General features: G+C 39.7%; 1 protein-coding gene across 1 annotated transcript in view; it reads right to left on the reverse strand.

The window, feature by feature from the left end:
- FHL1 (four and a half LIM domains 1) overlaps positions 1 to 18,356 on the reverse strand; it is a 62,099-nt gene that overhangs the window by 31,147 nt on the left and 12,596 nt on the right. Inside the window, exon 2 of the mRNA XM_045839402.1 lies at positions 6,276 to 6,349. The gene's annotated coding sequence lies outside the window, so the exon portion shown is untranslated. The remainder of the gene's footprint in view (positions 1 to 6,275; positions 6,350 to 18,356) is intronic.

Here is an 18,356-nt window from a genome sequence, read left to right on the forward strand (position 1 = left end):
TTCATTGACATTAACGAAATATTTTTAAAACTTATTTATTTATTTTTAGAGAATGGAAGGGAGGGGAAAAGAGAGGGAGAGAAACATCAACTAGTTGCTTCTTGTGCATGCCCCCACTGGGGACTGAACCTGTAACCCAGGCATATGCCCTGACCAGAAGTCAACCTGGTGACCTATTGCTTTGTGGGACAACGCCTAAGTAACTGAGCCACACTGGTCAGGGCTGCATTAACTAAATATTTTCTTTCATTGAAAAGAAAATTACTTTCTGGGACCATTAGCAATGTTGTGTGTGTGTGTGTGTGTGTGTGTGTGTGTGTGTGTGTGTCTGTGTGTGTCTGTGTGTCTGTGTGTTTATCTAAAAGATGTCTCAGCTTTCTTTACAAGTGCTATATGAATTCTGGTTGAAGGCAGCATAAAACTTGAAGGCTCTGGAGGTTCCACTTTTCAAGAGTCCAGTTAGAATCCTTCCTTTAAGCAGGGCAGTTTCTCTCCTAAAGTCAAAATGAATTCCTTCTACATCAGAGGCCGGGAAAGTTAGGAGATATATAAGAGGTCAGAATTAAGTCCATTAAATCCTGGCCCCGGATTTAGTCACCATAGAGACAGGAGAGGATAAATAAACCAGTAACCTTAACAAATGTTCTGCACCTTTGCCAGACATATCTTTGACTTACCATTATTTTTACTTAAGTATCTTTCAGTCCAAACATAACTGACTATGAAGACTACAAAACCAAACACAACTAGGCCCAAAAGAAATAGGAACTCTCAAGCAGGCAAAGGGCAGGCAAGGAGTCAAAAGCTACCCCCTTCGTAATGCGCTCTCTGTTTCCCTTGAAAAACGATTGCAACATGAAGCTCCAGAGGCAATGACATATGGGGAAAATATGTGGTGCTAAAGCCAGAGGAAACCATGTCAAAAAAGAAAAACAGACATGAAGTAACTGACCTAATTAAAGGAGAAAATTATACTTATGGCAGGGAAACAAGTATATCTGAAACAGGGACTACAACTGGAGTGGAGGGGATGCTGAAAAAAAAGGCTCATGACACTACAGGGAATTTTTGTTACTTATCTAAATGAAACCAGAAGATAAAATAGGCACTGCCCTTGAATTACAGCTCCATTATGATTCTACTTCAGTGTACACTGAGCCTTCGGACATAAGATTCTCTCCCTGGCACTTCTACACATTAATGGAAAGCTCTGAAACAAATATTTATACGTTGTCATGTGGGACGCCCAGATGCCTCTGTACCAACCACAGGAAACAGAAGAAAGAAAAGCAGGAGCTGAGGATGATGGACTAAAGCAGCAAGTAGGAACTATACCATCAGAGCTCCATGTTTAGGCTCTGGGCATCAGTCCACATTATGTTTCAGAACGATTTACTAAACACCCACTATATGACCAGCGGGAATACTGCTGCTTGCAATATGGAGTTGATTTAAATAGGTAAAAGCTAAAGATCCTCAACCTCTAAGCAAGCATACACTTATGGTACAAACAATAGGGCAATAATACAAATAAAACCTCGAATAGAGTATTACTTACATTGTCCATGAGCCTTCTAGCTCTTGTCCATGTGTACATACCTCTTTACAAAGGTATAAATCACCAGCACATGCACAATTTTGTGTCCTGGCTTTTTAGTAAGGCTATATTATACAAATTCATTTTTGCTCCCCAAGCATCAGGATTATAATTTTGAATAGATTCGTGGAATTCCACTGCATAGAGTATCATAATTACTTAATAAAAAATATTTGATGAAGAAATGAATCATCACTCTAATGTCAGACATTTAAATTCTAGTTTTGTGTCCTTGTAAATAACACTGTGATGAATACTCACATTTAGCTTTTTGCCTTCTTAGGACAATTTGTTTCTTAGAATACACTTCCCAAAATAGGGTTACTGGATCAAAGGGTACCAATCTGTGTGACTTTTGCCATATATATTGCCAAATAATGTTCCAAAAGGCTTGTAACCAACTTCCAATATTATCGGCAATGAGTAAGTATTTATTAGTTTTCAAGGTAACCTTATTAGCAAAGGGTTTTCTTTTTGTTTTTGTTGATTTAATGGATGAAATATGTACCTTGTTGGCATTTGAATAAGTTCGTTTTTGCATACCCGAGAGGCTGAAAATTCTTTTATACATTTGTTTACCCTGTGATTTAATGTGTTGTGTTTTTTTTGCGTGTTTAGCCAGTGCAGAATTCATTCAGTCAACAGTTACAGGACATCTACCATATGTCAGGCCTATACCAGGCCTTATGATCTATATAAGCCCTGTGATATTATGGAAATTATCTTGTCAAATTCACCATAAAGTTTTCTCGGTGTGTTTTCCACCTTTATTGAAGTATAATTAACAAAACTGTACATATTTAAGGTACACCATGGTGATTTGACATGCATACACATTGTGAAATAATTCCCACAATTAAGTTAATTAACACATCTATCAACTCAGAGCTATCTGGGTGTGTGTGGTGTGATACTTAAGATCTACTGTCTTAGTAAAGTTTGTATACTTGAATGTGTTCAACTCTTCCTTCCTGAATTCTTCTATCATTGTATAGCTTACAAGGTTATCATATATCCAGGGATTTGATAATTATCTATTTTCTGTGGTCTTATTTATGTTTTCTAAGAGTCTCTCATATATTCTCCTATAATTCTAAGATAAAAAGGTCTAATCCCCATTTCATGATTTTTGAGCTTTAATATCTGGCTTTTCTTTTTGCTAGAAGCACTTAATTTGAAAGAAGTTTTAAAATAAAAGTTAGGTTTACTGTTTAAATGGGCTATGTTGTACTAAAAATAATCAATTTCTTTAATTTACCATGCTGCAACTAGAAGTGAACACATGTTTATCTACAAAGATTCAACCCCAAGTAGCCTGGCTAAGATATCCTTTTCTTCCTCAGGCCAAAAAAAAAATACCCCACAGATATTTATAATCATCATTGTTTGCCTGTTTTTAGGATCACTTTAGGGTAGAGTGCTACTCAAAGAGAGGTAGGTTCTCAGACTAGCAGTTGTGTAACATGGTGCTTGTTGGAATAGCAGAATCTCATGCCCTACTCCACACCTGCTGCCTCAGAATCTGCATGTTCAGGTCTGAGATGCACTAGAGTAGACCACGGGAATCTTCCAAACTCTGCTCATGCTCTTTCTCTTAATCAGGCACCACCAGAAGTTATCCCTTCCCTCAGGTGTTTAGCCTTAGCCCATTGAATGCACCCCCTTAAAATGAACATTATCTAACATTGTGTCCCTGAAAAGCACCAAACTGAAATTTTGACAGAAAGGATGGGTCTAAGTTTGTAGACCTGTAACAGCTAGGCAGGTTTTTCTTATAAATGAGTAAAACATTCAGATAATAGCAACTGCCTTTGTCCTTAGTGTCAAGGAGATAACAGAATGGTGAAGACTGGCAAATTTCAGAGTTCATGTTCCATCTAAAGATGCAGCAGCTATTTGGCTCCAGCCTAGCGTTACCAAATAGGAATGCGAGCTCAATGTTGCCAGATCTTCTGATATTTCAAGAGAAGCTGAAAATCTGGAGTTTTGAAAATGTGAACTCTCTCAATTTTTAAATGCTGGCAATTCACTTAAAATGGTAAAAGAACACCTCTGTGTGCCAGATCCAGCCCACCAGTTTGAGACCCTGGCTCTAGGCTGAAAATTTCCAAACTCTTTAAGTTTGTGTAACCCATCTGTCCTGATTTTCATGCTTACTGCTAGTGCACCAAGGAGAGAGGTCACATCAATATCAACAGTACAAATCAAATCACTATGACTACTATATTTTAAATTTTTGCACAATGTGATTATTAAAACTGCCAAATCAATAATGAAAGGGATCATGCATCAGCGATACAAATATTTTCTAGATGTGAAGTACATGTTTAGTTAACAATAACGTCCCTACCACAGAAGCAAATAGAGTTCCCAGCTCAAGTATGTGTTAAGAATTATGTTGTATTTAAGTTTTTGTTCCAAATATTTCCATAACTAAAAGGCAGCCAAATGAAGTCATTTCAAACTCTTGAATTATAAAGTTTACCTGTGATACATGCTGTGTGAAAAATAAAATGGGACACATCATTTAAAAAAGAAAATGTCCTCCTGCGCAATCTGCAAAGCCCATTTTCCTAAAGTGTTCAATTATTCCAAACAAACTTTAAAAAAATACAGTGTGAATTACTCCATTTATATTTGTTTTCATTTTGAGGGCATTTGGATTCTAGGCACAGCTGCATCCCCAACAAGCACTGCATACTTTATTATTTGCACATGTGTTGATGGAGGTAGCATAAATCACAGGCTCAAAAAGCAGACTAGATATAGGTATTCTGAATTGCACTCCTGAACCCAAACTGGTACACTCAACACTGAGCAATTTAATTTAAAAAGGTAAATCAATTTTCAGTGACCTCATCTGCAATAGGGAAAATAATCTAGGGATGTCCTACACTTGAAGAATATCAGACCAAAACATATTATTATTTTTGTTCTCCTCACTCCTACACACTTCTGGCCTGTTACATAGTAGGGCTGAATGAATGAGTGAAAGAAAGGAAGAAAGATCACAAGATATAACTGCATCCTGACTTTGAACTGTTTTACATCAATCTATCATGGTGAAACAGAATTTAACAGATTATATTTAATAAGTCAGCTAAGAAGCTCACTGCTCTAAAGCAAAACTCAAGTTTTGATCAAATGAAACATGTCACTGGGGTATTCTTAATATCACAAAACCACTTTATGTGTTCAAAAAACTTTAAATAAAAGGTTCCATTTTAAGAATACAGTCTTGTAACACATTGTTTCCATCAAGTTTTTTTTCCTTTAAATTTGTTTTAAATTTATTGGCATTGCAATGGTTAATAAGATCATGTAAGTTTCAACTGTACAATTCCATGACACATTATCTGTAAACTGAAGTTTTCTACTGATGAAGCTTGTGGAAGTGGCAGATTGCTGGGGAATGACTAATGGCAAACAATGCATGTGAATGGCCAAGTTTCACCTAGCCAGAATTCCAACTAAACTGGTGGGAGAATGCTTTCCCCTTCTGTAGATCTCCTTGAATAATCTAGTCTCTGTTTCTGTGGGAAAATAAAAATAAGAGTTGTGGAAGGGCTCAGAACTAACGTCTTTGCTCTTTAGGAAGAGCACAGTGCTTTCGATCGGCCCTGAGAATGGTTCCTCAGGAGGGTTAGAGAGTCACATCTCCTACTGCCGCTTATTTTTTCAATCTGTGAATTATTCTGCAGCAAGTAGATGTTAACAAATGCAACTATTGCCACCTAGTGAGTGGGTACCCTAACTGAAATACGAAGACCTATGCTAAATGTGGGGCTATGCAAAGAGCCAAGGCAGGGGGAGGGGAAGTAAAAAACCTGTTGATGAATAAGACTGGAAACCCTGGCTGGTCTGGTGATGGCACATGTTACATCCTCTCTCGTGAGTGCATGGAGTAGGGCACAAACGCACAAGGACTGGGGCCCCTCCTTCCATTGTGCCTGGATGAACCATCTTTGAGATTCCCTCCTTTCATTCTTTTCAAAGGTGAACATCCAGTCTCTCAAAGAGAGAAATGGGTAACTCTGGATCACCACGGAGAAGACAGAAGTCACCGTGGCTAAATGAAAATGACAAAGGATGCCTATCCAGTGTGTTAAATGAAAACGCTGGCCAATCTGGCCATTCCCACCAGTGCAGCAGTGCTCTGAACTTTAATCAGAAAAAGTCATCTGGCCCATGTTAATCTAACCCAATCAAGCATTTTTTGGCATTCCTACCACCAGATTTCACAGAGGCATCCTGAACCCCGGCTCCTTTCCCTGACAGTTGACTGGGTCAGCCCAACCTTCTCACAGTTGTCAGCAAGAGTGTTTTCCCTCTATCTTGGTATTTGCTCCACACAGATGTCCTGCTCCCTACTGTTCATGCTGTGACATAAGCAGATCTTTATTTTCAAGCAGGCCTTCTAACACTTCTGTTGTGCTGGGCACATTCACTTTTCATGACCCCAAATTAAATTAAAAGACATTAAGATTTTTTCCCCTGGAAAAGGCATTCCCCAGAGAGCTAATATTTAGAATAAGGAGTGATAATGGTTGGGTCAATTAAAATGAACCCTCTTAAATCTGCTGTACAAATAAAGCAGTTCACACAATGTTGACCCTACCACCACACATCGGAAGGCTGGAGATTAGTATAAGAATTTGGGACTATTAGCAGTACTTACCTCACACTGGATGTTTGTACAATGCGATGTATTTGGCAAGGGCTGGGTGTAGTTGTCAATGACTTCCAACGTGCCTAAGTTAGGAAAAAATGAAAATCAAGAGGCAAAGTTATCTTTTCAGAAGAAAATTTTGAAATTCTCAAGAAAGGACCAACTTCCTTTGAAATGGCTCATGGTAACGTATTGTATTTACTTTGTATTCACAACCTTTAAAGTTAAAGGAAAACTGCCAAGATGTTCTGCATATTTCCCTAAATATCTGTTTATCATATAACATTCACACCGGCAGTGGATCTGGCTACCTCATTATCAAGCTGTATTAGCACAAACACTCAGCATTGTTAGTGGAGTGAGCTCATGGCCTATTTCAGTTTTAAATTAACATTTGGCAATCACCCGGGTAATCAAAACAAATGACTCAGTCTTTTAGAATAGATTTATTAGTTGAGTCTTTTTTCCCTTCTTTTTAACATCTTTAGAATATTTTGCCACAGGACAGCTCAGCTCCAGACAGAATGTAGAGCACAAGTCACCAGAGGAATATTTAGAGGTGTTGCCATGGAGATGAGGTGCCCTGTGACCTCTGAAGTTATCTCCAATCAACAACAGGATTAGGATGCAGGCTGGTGGGCAGGCTCTGCATCACATTGCTAGGAAACAGGTGTACCCTGTGCTTTTCCCATCACAGCACAAAGACAGTACACGCTGACCTGCTGCCCTCTCCATAGGCCCGGTCATGCCCCTTATTACCCACCCCTCATTATTCAGAAAGGACTGGCTGGGGCTAAGGAAAGAGGAAGTGTGATCACTGTATTATCTCCAACGTGCGAAATCTTGAAATTCATACCCAAAGCACTTTTAACTGTGAAATGTACACAGAGCAAATGAAATGTGAGGAAGAGACAGCTCCTGAGAGGGCTCTGTCTATCCTGTTTACTGATCTAATCCCATGCCCAGAACAGTGCCTGGTATACAGGAGGCTCTTAAGAAGCATGTACTGAATGAAATAGGGCAAACAGAAACCACGGATTATAACCAGGCTCGTAACTGCCCTCCACCGGCCCTCAACCAAAGGCTTCCAGGATGACCATTAAACAAGCAGTGGTTAGAGATTCTTAAAAACTGTTAATGTACTGCAAAATAAATAGCTGGTTTGGTTAACTCAATAGGCAAATGGGTTAATCTATTTAGATCTTAATGACAACTGTCATTGTTGTAGATAACTCTCCAAACTCAAAATAGACAAGTCTGCTGACTTCAGAGTCAGAGATCTTGTCTACCAGGTCAAAAGGCCAAAGTAAGGTGAACCTGTGCCAGCAGTGAAGAGCTACCTTTCAGAAGCAAATGTTTGAAAGTGACTGACTTCAAAGGAACACCTTCTGGTCCTCTTCCCACGCATACTTAAGTAGACAGAATATTTTCATATTCTACCATATAACTAGGTACTTTTTTCATGTTATATCTCATTTGTCCTACAGGACTTCAAGTTTCTTGGTGGCAGGGAGAGAATCCCCTATTTCTTTTCTATCTCCCAGTACTCAGAATGGTTTGTATACAAAAGGCTTTGCTCAGTCTCATCTCCCACCACCCACATCCCACTCATATGGAAATCAAGGTGCCACACCCTTTCTGCAGCTGTGGTGAGAATGCAGCATGCCACTTCTGTTCACAGCAAGGGTGCTAGAGTCAGAATGCATAGATTCAAATACTGGTCCCCCTCATATTAGCTGTACCACCTCTCTCTGTTGCACAGTGGTAAACAGCCAGGGAGGCTGTAAGGCAGCAAGAGGGCATTGCATGTAAAGCACTTAGTGCCTCACACATAAAAGGTACTCACTTAGTATCAGATATATAATTATTATAATTATAGGAGGCACAGAGTAAAAATATTATCAAACTTAGATAATGATTTCATCATATGTAGTCACAAATGCTTGGCACCAAATAGACCTCTTTTGAGAAGCAACCCAACTTAAACTTCAAACCTTAATCCATAACACTCTAGATTTGGTATACTATTTCATTTTACTCACCCTTCTGGAATCAATTTTTCCTGTAGATGGATTTGATATATACTGGGTACTACTTGAAGGAATTCAGTTCTGTACTTAAAGAACCATTTCCTCTCTAACACCCTAACCGTGCCAGTACCTTCCCTGACTTATCTCTGTCTACTCACCACCTCTAAAAATTCAGGTTTTGACTGGTCCCTAGAGGGTAGGGTAGCAGAGAACTTGTCGTCTAGTAACCACAAGAATGGCTCTTCCTTTCTAAGTCCTTGCATGTTATGCTCCCTGACACCCTCCAGAGGGCAGAAGAGAGAAAGGCCCAAGGGCAAGAGCTCTCACATTGGGGTCCAACTTGGGCCCCTGCCAGGGGAGTCTTCGGTTCCATAGTTCTTAGTTTCATCGTCAAGAGTTAGACCACAAAGAATAATAAAAATGGACTGAAAGATTTTAACACCATTTGTAGTTCTGTTTCATTTTATTGTCTGTGCTAGTGTATTCCACTTAACATTTAGTTGGGTTGGGAGGATGAAGACACTCATGGCGGGTAGAATTGTATATACTTTTGAATCTGCAGTGTGTAACTTTATGCCTCTGACCAGACATAATACAAACTCTGTTGACAATATTGCGCAAGTCAAAGAATAAAAACAGACCAGCAGCCAAACACATTGGATAAAATGTGATGACAGCAAAGTAATCCAAAATAAAACCCAAACACTTTAGGGTCAGTCATGCTTTTAAATAAATCATGTTAATCTTATCCTACCCTGACAGCATTAATAAGTAAAATTAGACAAATCGTTTATATTATTCCAGAAGAAGCCAGTAGCCATGTTCTTGTCACATTTAACATGCACAATCATTCTCCTTCAGGTTTAACAATAGTACTGTGGTCACAGACACTGGCGCCCCTATCACTACTGTCAGCCAAGCTTAAATGGTCCCCAAATCACCAATCAACTGGGCAAATTATGCAAAAACAAATAAAATCCAGAGACAACAGCTGTTTGAAGGAGGCTAAAAGACCAGTTGAATCAATCAGAGTGGATGAGCCCCACACATTCATTGTCTCCTTTAAATTCTTGGAATGTGACTGTCGTGGTAACCATTCCTTAAGCTAGTCCTTCAGTATATTCTGTACCACCTAAGAAACCAAAGAGCGGTGAACCCCAGCATCTTAATTAGGTACACATGTGATGCTAACAGGCTGCTTAGACTTCTCATTTATCCTACTTTTATTCAAATGCTTACACTATGGTAGTCACAAACGCTGGCATATGCATCTTTCAAAAACACATTTTAACTGTTACCATAAATGCAATAATACAAGTAAGATAGTCAGTGGCTCATTTCTTTTAGCAGAAGAACTAATAAACTGGCTCTCATTAGCCAAAATAATTGGTATAAATAAATGATTCAAATGAAAGATACCTCATTTTTAATCATTGTAACATATTCAAGATCTGCATAATAATCAAATCTTTCACAATGTTAATAAATAAAAACCAAGAGGATGTTACATTACAGAAATATAATAAAAATCTAATTTTGTATCCTTACATTAAGATTTAGTATAAAGTATATCTGGTGACATGTATCTAGTGATATACTGCATAGTATGTCTATAAGATCATCAATTCCACACAAGTTTCTGTATTTATTTTATATGATAAAATCATATTCTTCACAATTTGAAAAAGAAATGTTTGTCCTTATTTGGTTTGGCAAAATATAAGCTTTATTTTAAAAGATAAAGATATCTACTATAAATACTACATGTTTAAAGTTGTGATCAGTCTAGTTCGTTCCCTGTATTTTTACAGTTTCTTTAGAAAACTAAAAAGTGCATTTGCCAAAGTTAGAGTGGTGAGTCATTTTATTTGTTTTTTTATTTTAATATTTTTACTGATTATGCTATTACAGTTGTCCCATTTTTTCCTCCTTTCCATCACTGTTGGTTCCCTGTACATTTTATTTCACTTTACATAGCCTTCACTTCTTCCTCTACTTTGTGACTATACTCAACCATTTCTGTGAGCATCCTGATTACCAGTGTTTTGAACTCTGCATCTGATAGGTTGGCTATCTCTTCATCACTCAGTTCTATTTTTTGAGCTGTTCTGTTCTTTTACTTGGGCCATGTTTTTTTTTTTTTTTTTTTTTGCTAGACATTCCTGTTACCTAGTAAGGGGCAGAGCCTTAGGTCTTAGGTATTCACCAGGGCAGTCAACCCACATTGTTGCATTGTGGTGCTGTATGTGGGGGAGGGGTCCAAAAAGGAACAATGCTGCTTGCTCAGCTCTCCACCCTCTTTCAGTCACTTCCCCACTACACAAAAGGAAATTGGGCTCCTCTGGTGCTGATTCCTGGGTGGATGGGTTTGTGTGCATTCCAGGACCCTGTGGGTCTCTCCAATGAACTCTCCTGTGAGGCTTGGAGTTTCTCTCACTGCCGCAACCCCCACAGCTTTTTACTATCAAGGGTTTTGAGGCTCTATTTCCCCACACTGGAACCCTGGGTTGCGCAGTCTGTCTCGCTCCCCAGTTGTTCCTCCTGGTTTATCTGCACACAAACGTGGGACCACCCAGTCAGCCAGCAGCCACCTTGTTGCAAGTCCTCCCCACTCAGGCTGCCTGTCTCCGCCCCTCCTACCTGTCCGGATGAATGTTTCTTCTTTAACTCCTTGGTTATCAGATTTCCATACAGTTCAATTTTCTGGCAGTTCTGGTTATTTTTTGTTTTTAAATTTGTGGTTGTCTTTCTTTTGGTTGTGCAAGGAGTCCAAGTGTATCTACCTACACCTCCATCTTGTCCAGAAGTCCCATTTTTAAATGTTGCATTGGAATATAGGTAACCCTACTGGGGTGTCCAATCTTTTGGCATCTCTGGGCCACACTGGAAGAAGAAGAGTTGTTTTGGGTCACACATTAAATACAGTGTGACACATAATCACAAAAAAATCTCATAATGTTTTTTCAAAATTTATTTTATTTTTTAAAGATTTTATTTATTTATTTTTAGAGAGGGGAAGGAAAGAGGAAAAAGAGGGAGCGAAACATCAATGTGTGGTTGCCTCTCATACACTGCCTACTGGGGTCCTGGCCCACATCCCAGGCATGTGCTCTGACTGGGAATCCAACCGGCAACCCTTTGGTTTTCAGGCTGGCACTCAATCCACTGAGCCACACCGGCCAGGGCAAAAATCTCATAATGTTTTAAGGCACAAGTGACAAACACAAGGCCCATGGGCCAAATCTGGCCCTCCACCTTATTGCATCCAGCTCAGCACCTTGTTTCCACCTGGCAGCAGTGCTGAGCTCCTTGCCTTTAGTTAAGGAGTAGTTACATTTATACAGTCCTAAAATTACATCTGGTCCTTTGAAGACAACCGTGAGGCTGATGTGGCCCCTGGTGAAAATGAGTTTGACACCCCTGTTTTAAGTAAATTTACAATTTTTAAAAATCTATTTATTTTTAGGCAGAGGGGAATGGTAGGAGAAAGAGAAGGAGCGAGATATCAATGTGTGGTTGCCTCTCATGCACCCCCCACTGGGGACCTGGCCCACAACCCAGGCATGTGCCCTGACTGGGAACTGAACCAGCGACCCTTTGGTTTGCAGGCCAGCACTCAACCCACTGAGCCATGCCAGCCAGGGCTAAATTTACAATTTTATGTTGGGCCACATTCATAGCCATCCTGGGCCACATGTGGCCTGAGGGCCACAGGTTGGACACCCCTGCGAGTTTCAGATGTTGAATTTGCTTTTATAGGTTTCCATACTAGTAAATAAAAGGTGTCTTTCCTCCTGGTTATGGCATAACCTATACAGTCACTGAAGGTAGAAAGATGAGCAGAACCTCCACTGTGCCCCAAGTAAACACTAAGGAGCTCTTTTGATGGGCCATTTCTGGATGCAAATTTGAAGAATATTTTTTTGCCAAAATGGGGGGATAAGCAATAAAGTATATTTATTTTTTGACTAGAGTATTAAAACCTTGATAATGCTTTTGAAACAAAAGGGACTACATCATACTAATAGCTTCTGCACAACAAAGGAGACCACCAACAAAAAGAAAAGGCAGCCTACTGAATGGGAGAAAATATTTGAAAATCATGTATCTGCAAAAGAGCTAATATCCATAATACAGGGTTGGGCAAAAGTAGTTTTACCATTTTTCACATAGAAAATAATACAGTAACTAATAAATAATAATACAAGAATAAACTGTGTTTTGTACACTCACAACTGTATATCTATTTTTACCCCACCCCATATAGAAAGAACTCATACAACTCAATGGTAAAAAAAAAAAAAAGAAAAGAAAACTAATCTGATTTTAAAATGGGCAGAAGGTCTGAAGAGATAGTTTTCCAAAAAAGACATACAGATAGCCAACAGACACATGAAAATATGCTCAACATCTCTAATCATCAGGGAAATGCAAATTAAAACCACAATGAGATATCACCTCACATCTATCAGAATGACCATCATCAATAAATCAACAAACAAGTGTTGGCAAGAATGTGGAGAAAAGGGAACCTTTGTGTGCTGTGAGTGGGAATGCAGATCGGTCCAACCACTGTGGAAGGCAGTATAGAATTTCCTCAAAAAAATTGAAAGTGGAGCTGCCTTATGACCCAGCAATTCCATTTCTGGGGCTATATCTGAAGAAACCCAAAACACTAATTCAAAAGAACATTTGCACCCCTTACATTCATTGCAGCATTAGTTACAATAGCTAAGATCTGGAAACAGCCCAAGTGCCCATTGATAAAAAAAATGGATAAAAAATTTGTGATATAAAAGAAAATATTATTCAGCCATAAAAAGAATGGAAATCATGCCATTTTTAAAAGTTTTTAAAAAGATTTTATTTATGTGTTTTTAGGGAGAGGGGAAGAGAAAGAGAAAGAGAGGGAGAGAAACATCAATGTGTGGTTGCCTGTTGCATTCCCCAAATTGGGGACCTGGCCTGCAACCCAGGCATGTGCCCTGACTGGGAATCGAACCAGCAACCCTTTCATTCACAGGCCTGTGCTCAATCTGCTGAGCCACACCAGCCAGGGTGAAATCTTGCCATTTTCGACAACACAAAGGGACTTCAAGGGTATTATGCTAAGCAAAATTAGTCAGATAAAGACAAAATACCGTATGACCTTTCTTACATGTGGCATCTAAAATAAAGCAAAAAACAACCAAATACCAACCACATATATACAGAGAACAGATTGGTGGTTGCTACAGACAGGAGGGTGGAAGAAATGGGTGAAGGAGGTTGAAAGGATTTTTAAAGACTATTTTTCTGTATATATTGTTGCATAATTTCTGCCTAATGAGCTTTATGAGAATAAAGAAAAATAGAAAAGTAAAAAATAATAGAACATTAAAATACTTTAAAAAGCTGTTAGTAACAAAATAGAGGAAACTAAAATTAACATCATTAGGAAAAAATGAAAACAATGCCAAAAAAAGGGCAAAATCCAGCAAGAAAACTGGAGAAGCAAATATTTGCTAAAGTCAAAAGGTACAACCTTGAAATTCTTGTCCTTTGCCCTAATGTTCAATAGTATTTTTGTTTTGTTTTTAAAATACAGAGATTGATGTCCTTTCAATGACAATTACAACAGCTCCCAAATCAAACAAATGATAAAATAATTCACTTAATTGACTGATAGGTTTGAATTAGTCATTGCCAAGTTTACAACTTTCCCACAACTCCAAGCATTCTTTCGTTAAGAGAAACAGGGTTTTTGCCCCCTTGCCATGATGACCCTGAGTAACTTTCTGAGTGACTACAGCTCTTTATTTTTATGTAACTCACTGGGGAATACCCATTCCCCAAATTAGAACTCTTAAATCAAAGCAATGGGGGGGGGCAAAAATAAGTACAGAGCCGTAAAAATGTGACAATTCTGATAGCACTGGTTGTCCCAGAAGTCTGAGAGGAACTCCTGAGTTAAAGACATCATAACACTCCCCCTCACTCCCACAACCATCACTAAACCCTGTCCATTTCTCCTGCAAAAAAGCTTTCATACTTTTTCTTTCTTATGATCTCATTTCTCCAACACTTATTTAGCATAGCCCATTATCACTTTGCAAATAGACTACTTCATCAAATTGAACTATGGACATACTCCCTCCTTCATATAGCTGCCAGAATAATCTTTCAAACTTAGAACTTTGCAAGAATCCACTTCCTTTCCCCAAAACCTTCCTCCACTGTAACCTAAAGGCCATATTTCTAGCATGAAATTCAAGGCCTTCCAGTCAGATCTGAGCCCACTTTTCACCTTCTACCGTACTCAGCTCTGGCTTTGGCTGGCTGCCTGCCTGAGGTTAGTCACCACTGGAGAGTAACAGGTGCTCATGCCACCCTCCCCTAAACTGGCTATTCCCAACTTGCCTGTACCTGGGGTGCTAGAGCAACTAGTGATGTCTTGGGTACCTGGAGTTTCCCCAAGTGCCAGCCTCTTGCTGGCTCCAAATTAACACCCCCTTGCTCCAAATCCCTATAGCCCACAGTTGTCAAAGTTTAGTGGGCATCAGAATCTCCTGGAGGCAAGGGGGTTGTTAACACAGATTGCTGGGCCCCTCCCCTAGTGTTTCTGATTCAGTAGGTCTGGGGTGGCCCATGAATTGGCATTTCTAACGAGTTCCCAGGTGGTGCTGATGCTGCTGATCCAAGGACCCCACTTTGAGAACTGCTGCTCTATAGCTGTAATTAACATAATGATATAGTGTCAATATATGTACTGTATACAGCAGGGTATTCAACTAACAACATTTTGTTCAAAATTGTTTTATTAGATGAGACACCATAGGAACTTCACTCTTGTTTATATCAATTAGCCCATGGTAAAATTGATTTCGTCATATGTCGTTTCACTTAAAGTCACAGAACCTTTTAACAACACTAAGTGCAGACTTACTGTAGGTATAATAGTTATTGTATGTGCATGTAATATTATATGTATACTTCATCTAGCAAATGAGAAGGTAGCATGTTCTGGAATCTCTTTATGCCATTATTGCCTTGTACTACAAGGTGGTTTTTTAAAAAAGATTTTATTTATTTACTTTTAGAGAGGGGGGAAGAAAGAGAGAGAGAGAGGAAGAAAGGGAGAAAGAGGGAGAGAAACATCAATGTGTGGTTGCCCCTTGTGTGCTCCCCACTGAAGATCTAACCTGCAACCCAGGCATGTGCCCTGACTGGGAATCGAACTAGCGACCCTTTGGTTCTCAGCTCATGCTCAATCCACTGAGCTACACCAGCCAGGGCTACTGCAAGTTTTTTAAAACACATTTGTTTATGAAACAATCCTCAGAATGTTTTAGAGATTATTTAGTTCAATTCTGTTTTTATAAACAGACCCCAAGAAGGGTAGTGATTTGCTCAAAGGATCAGATGGTTATTGGCAGAACTTGAGCTAAGATTCAAAATTCCCAACTCCTCCTCCCCCTCAGTTCAATACTGTTTCCACCACATCCTTAATGCATCTCTAACAGCCTTTCCAATTAGGTTGGATATTCCCTGCTTAAAGAGATCACTTTTGTTTTTAATATTCCCCACAGCATCTAGCAAGCCTAGCAAAGTGCCTAGCACATAGAGTAAGCATTCAATAAACATTTGCTTATTTCCTTTTATGAAGTACTCAGCTTCATACTTATTTATAATCTAGGTTTGGCATAGGCTGACAGTTGGGCAGCTCTGCTCCAATCAATTAGCCACAAGAGTAAATCTTTCATATCAACATGCACATTGCCAGTATCTGCTATAGGGACAATAATAAGCACATACAATAAAACAAATGAATTATAGGGGTTTTAAAAGCAGAAGGAATAAGTTTATGAGGTGACACAATTGAACTCTCAAGATTTAAAACATACCCTAAGTTCCATTTTATACCTAACAAACCAGTGCAGCAGTGAAAACCTAGCTAGTTAGGGAAATCTAAGGTACACTGCTTTGGTAGTTAGAATACTTAGGTCAATTGTCCCCCAACTTTTTTGTGGTAAGGCCATCGCTGTCCGTTAACAGAAATTCCACAGGTAACTGAATTAAGGGTAACGAAGAGAGAGAGTGGAGGCAGCTGAAGAGAAGCCAAAGGTTTCTGAGAAGCAGTTGGGTGAGCACCAGGGGCAAAAGGATGTTGTCACACACCTGGCCATGCATGCTATTGCCATTACACCGACCGGGACCTTCCAGCTATTTCCAGCAGCTTTACTGGGAGGAGAATGACTATGGTAGGCCTCACGACTGAGCCTATCTACACCTTATGATCTGACCTGAGTGATAATGTTGCATCACTACAATGGACAAGAATTGCTGTATAAACAAGTCAGCTGCAGAACTTGGTATTAATTGTGAAGGCAACCACAGGAATGCGCTGGCTGTGCCACCATTTGTTTCACCACTGGCACAAAGTAACCCGTGATCTTGGCAACTGAAGTGGAATCTCCAGCCTCCATCATGGATTGTACCTTAAGGGAGAGGTTATTCCTGTCCTGTCTCTTTCTCCTTCCCCATTAAAATCTGCTGCTTCTAACAGACATGGGACCACAAGTACAGTACAGTCAATCATGCAAGCAGTGAAGCCAAGAACAAATATGTAAAAGTTTATCTAACAACAGGTATGACAATGAGTATACATAACAGATCCATACCTTAAAAATCACTTCTGATACAGAAAATAAAATTTCATAAGTTAAATAGACAAACTCTATAACTACCTCCCATTTATTAGTATCTTTTCAGATAACTGTATGAAGTTTTTATTTTTGAAGGATTTTATTTATTTATTTTGAGAGAGGGGAAGGGAGGGAGAAAGAGAGGGAGAGAAACATCAATGTGTGGTTGCCTTTCTCTTGAGCCCCATACTGGGGACCTGGCCCACAACCCAGGCTTGTGCCCTGCCTGGGAACTTAACCAGAAACACTTTGGTTGCAGGCCGGCACTCAAGCCACAGAGCCACACCAGCCAGGGCTGTATGAAGTTTTTAACCCTAGGTCTAATTATAGACTTGATGGACACATTCCATGAACAAACATATGCCTAGGTATCCATTCCTTGAGTGATCACCCTCATTTTTATGTTCTAATCCTTAATGCCTTGTCAGTTTTTTCTCTGCCAATAAGTTTAACATCACCAGAATGTTTATGTCCCTCAGTCTCAATGTCCTTCTCAGACCCAATCTCCCACCCTTCACCCCCTGCCTACTACTGCCTACCATGGAATGTTGTTTCCCAGCTGACTCACTCAAGAAAGTAACACATACTTGTAGTTGCTCATAATAATCACCCAGCTCCAATACAAAAAAAACAAAACAAAACAAAACACATTTACAGGAAGATCTTTAAAAAGTTAATCTTTTCACACAGGTTCAGTGCAGAGCTGGCCGCACTGAGTAAGTGCATGGAGGCTCTAGTGTTAGAGGTCAATGCTTCTACAAGCCCCACAATAGCCTTTGGCCCAAAGCAATCAAACTCTGACCTGGATATTGGCTCAAAGAGTTGGCATGAGCTCACCAACTGTCACTGTTGCTAGTGACACCAACAAATGCAAGGGTAAAGAGGCTTACTGGGCTCTAGGGCAGGGGATTTATCAAGTCTGGAGATCCACTCCATTGCAAAGATGGCACAATGCCCCAGTGGTGGCAAAGTCCCAACCTAATACTCACAATGATCTGCCCAGTAACTACTGTGCAACCAGATGGTGGTTAGCAGTACTGGGTAGCCTTCTCAGAAGCTCACACTTTCACTTTTCTGAGGAACCATGACACAAAGTTATGTCATTCAAGAAGCACTTCTCTCTCTCTTTTTTAAAGATTTTATTTTTTTTAGAGAGGGGAAGGGAGAGAGAAAGAGAGGGAGAGAAACATCAGTGAGTGGTCGCCTCCTGCGCACCCTGCACCAGGGACCCAGCCCGCAGTTCAGGCATGTGCCCTGACTGGGACTCGAACCAGTGACCATTTGGTTCACGGGGTGGTGCTCAATCCACTGAGCCACACTAGCCAGGGCAAGAAGCACTTCTCTTATTTTACTAGTACTTAAAAACAAACATTGCA

This window comes from Phyllostomus hastatus, unplaced genomic scaffold (assembly GCF_019186645.2).
Source record: "Phyllostomus hastatus isolate PE091 unplaced genomic scaffold, TTU_PhHast_1.1 phas_contig_30, whole genome shotgun sequence".
Classification (NCBI taxonomy): Eukaryota; Metazoa; Chordata; class Mammalia; order Chiroptera; family Phyllostomidae; genus Phyllostomus; species Phyllostomus hastatus.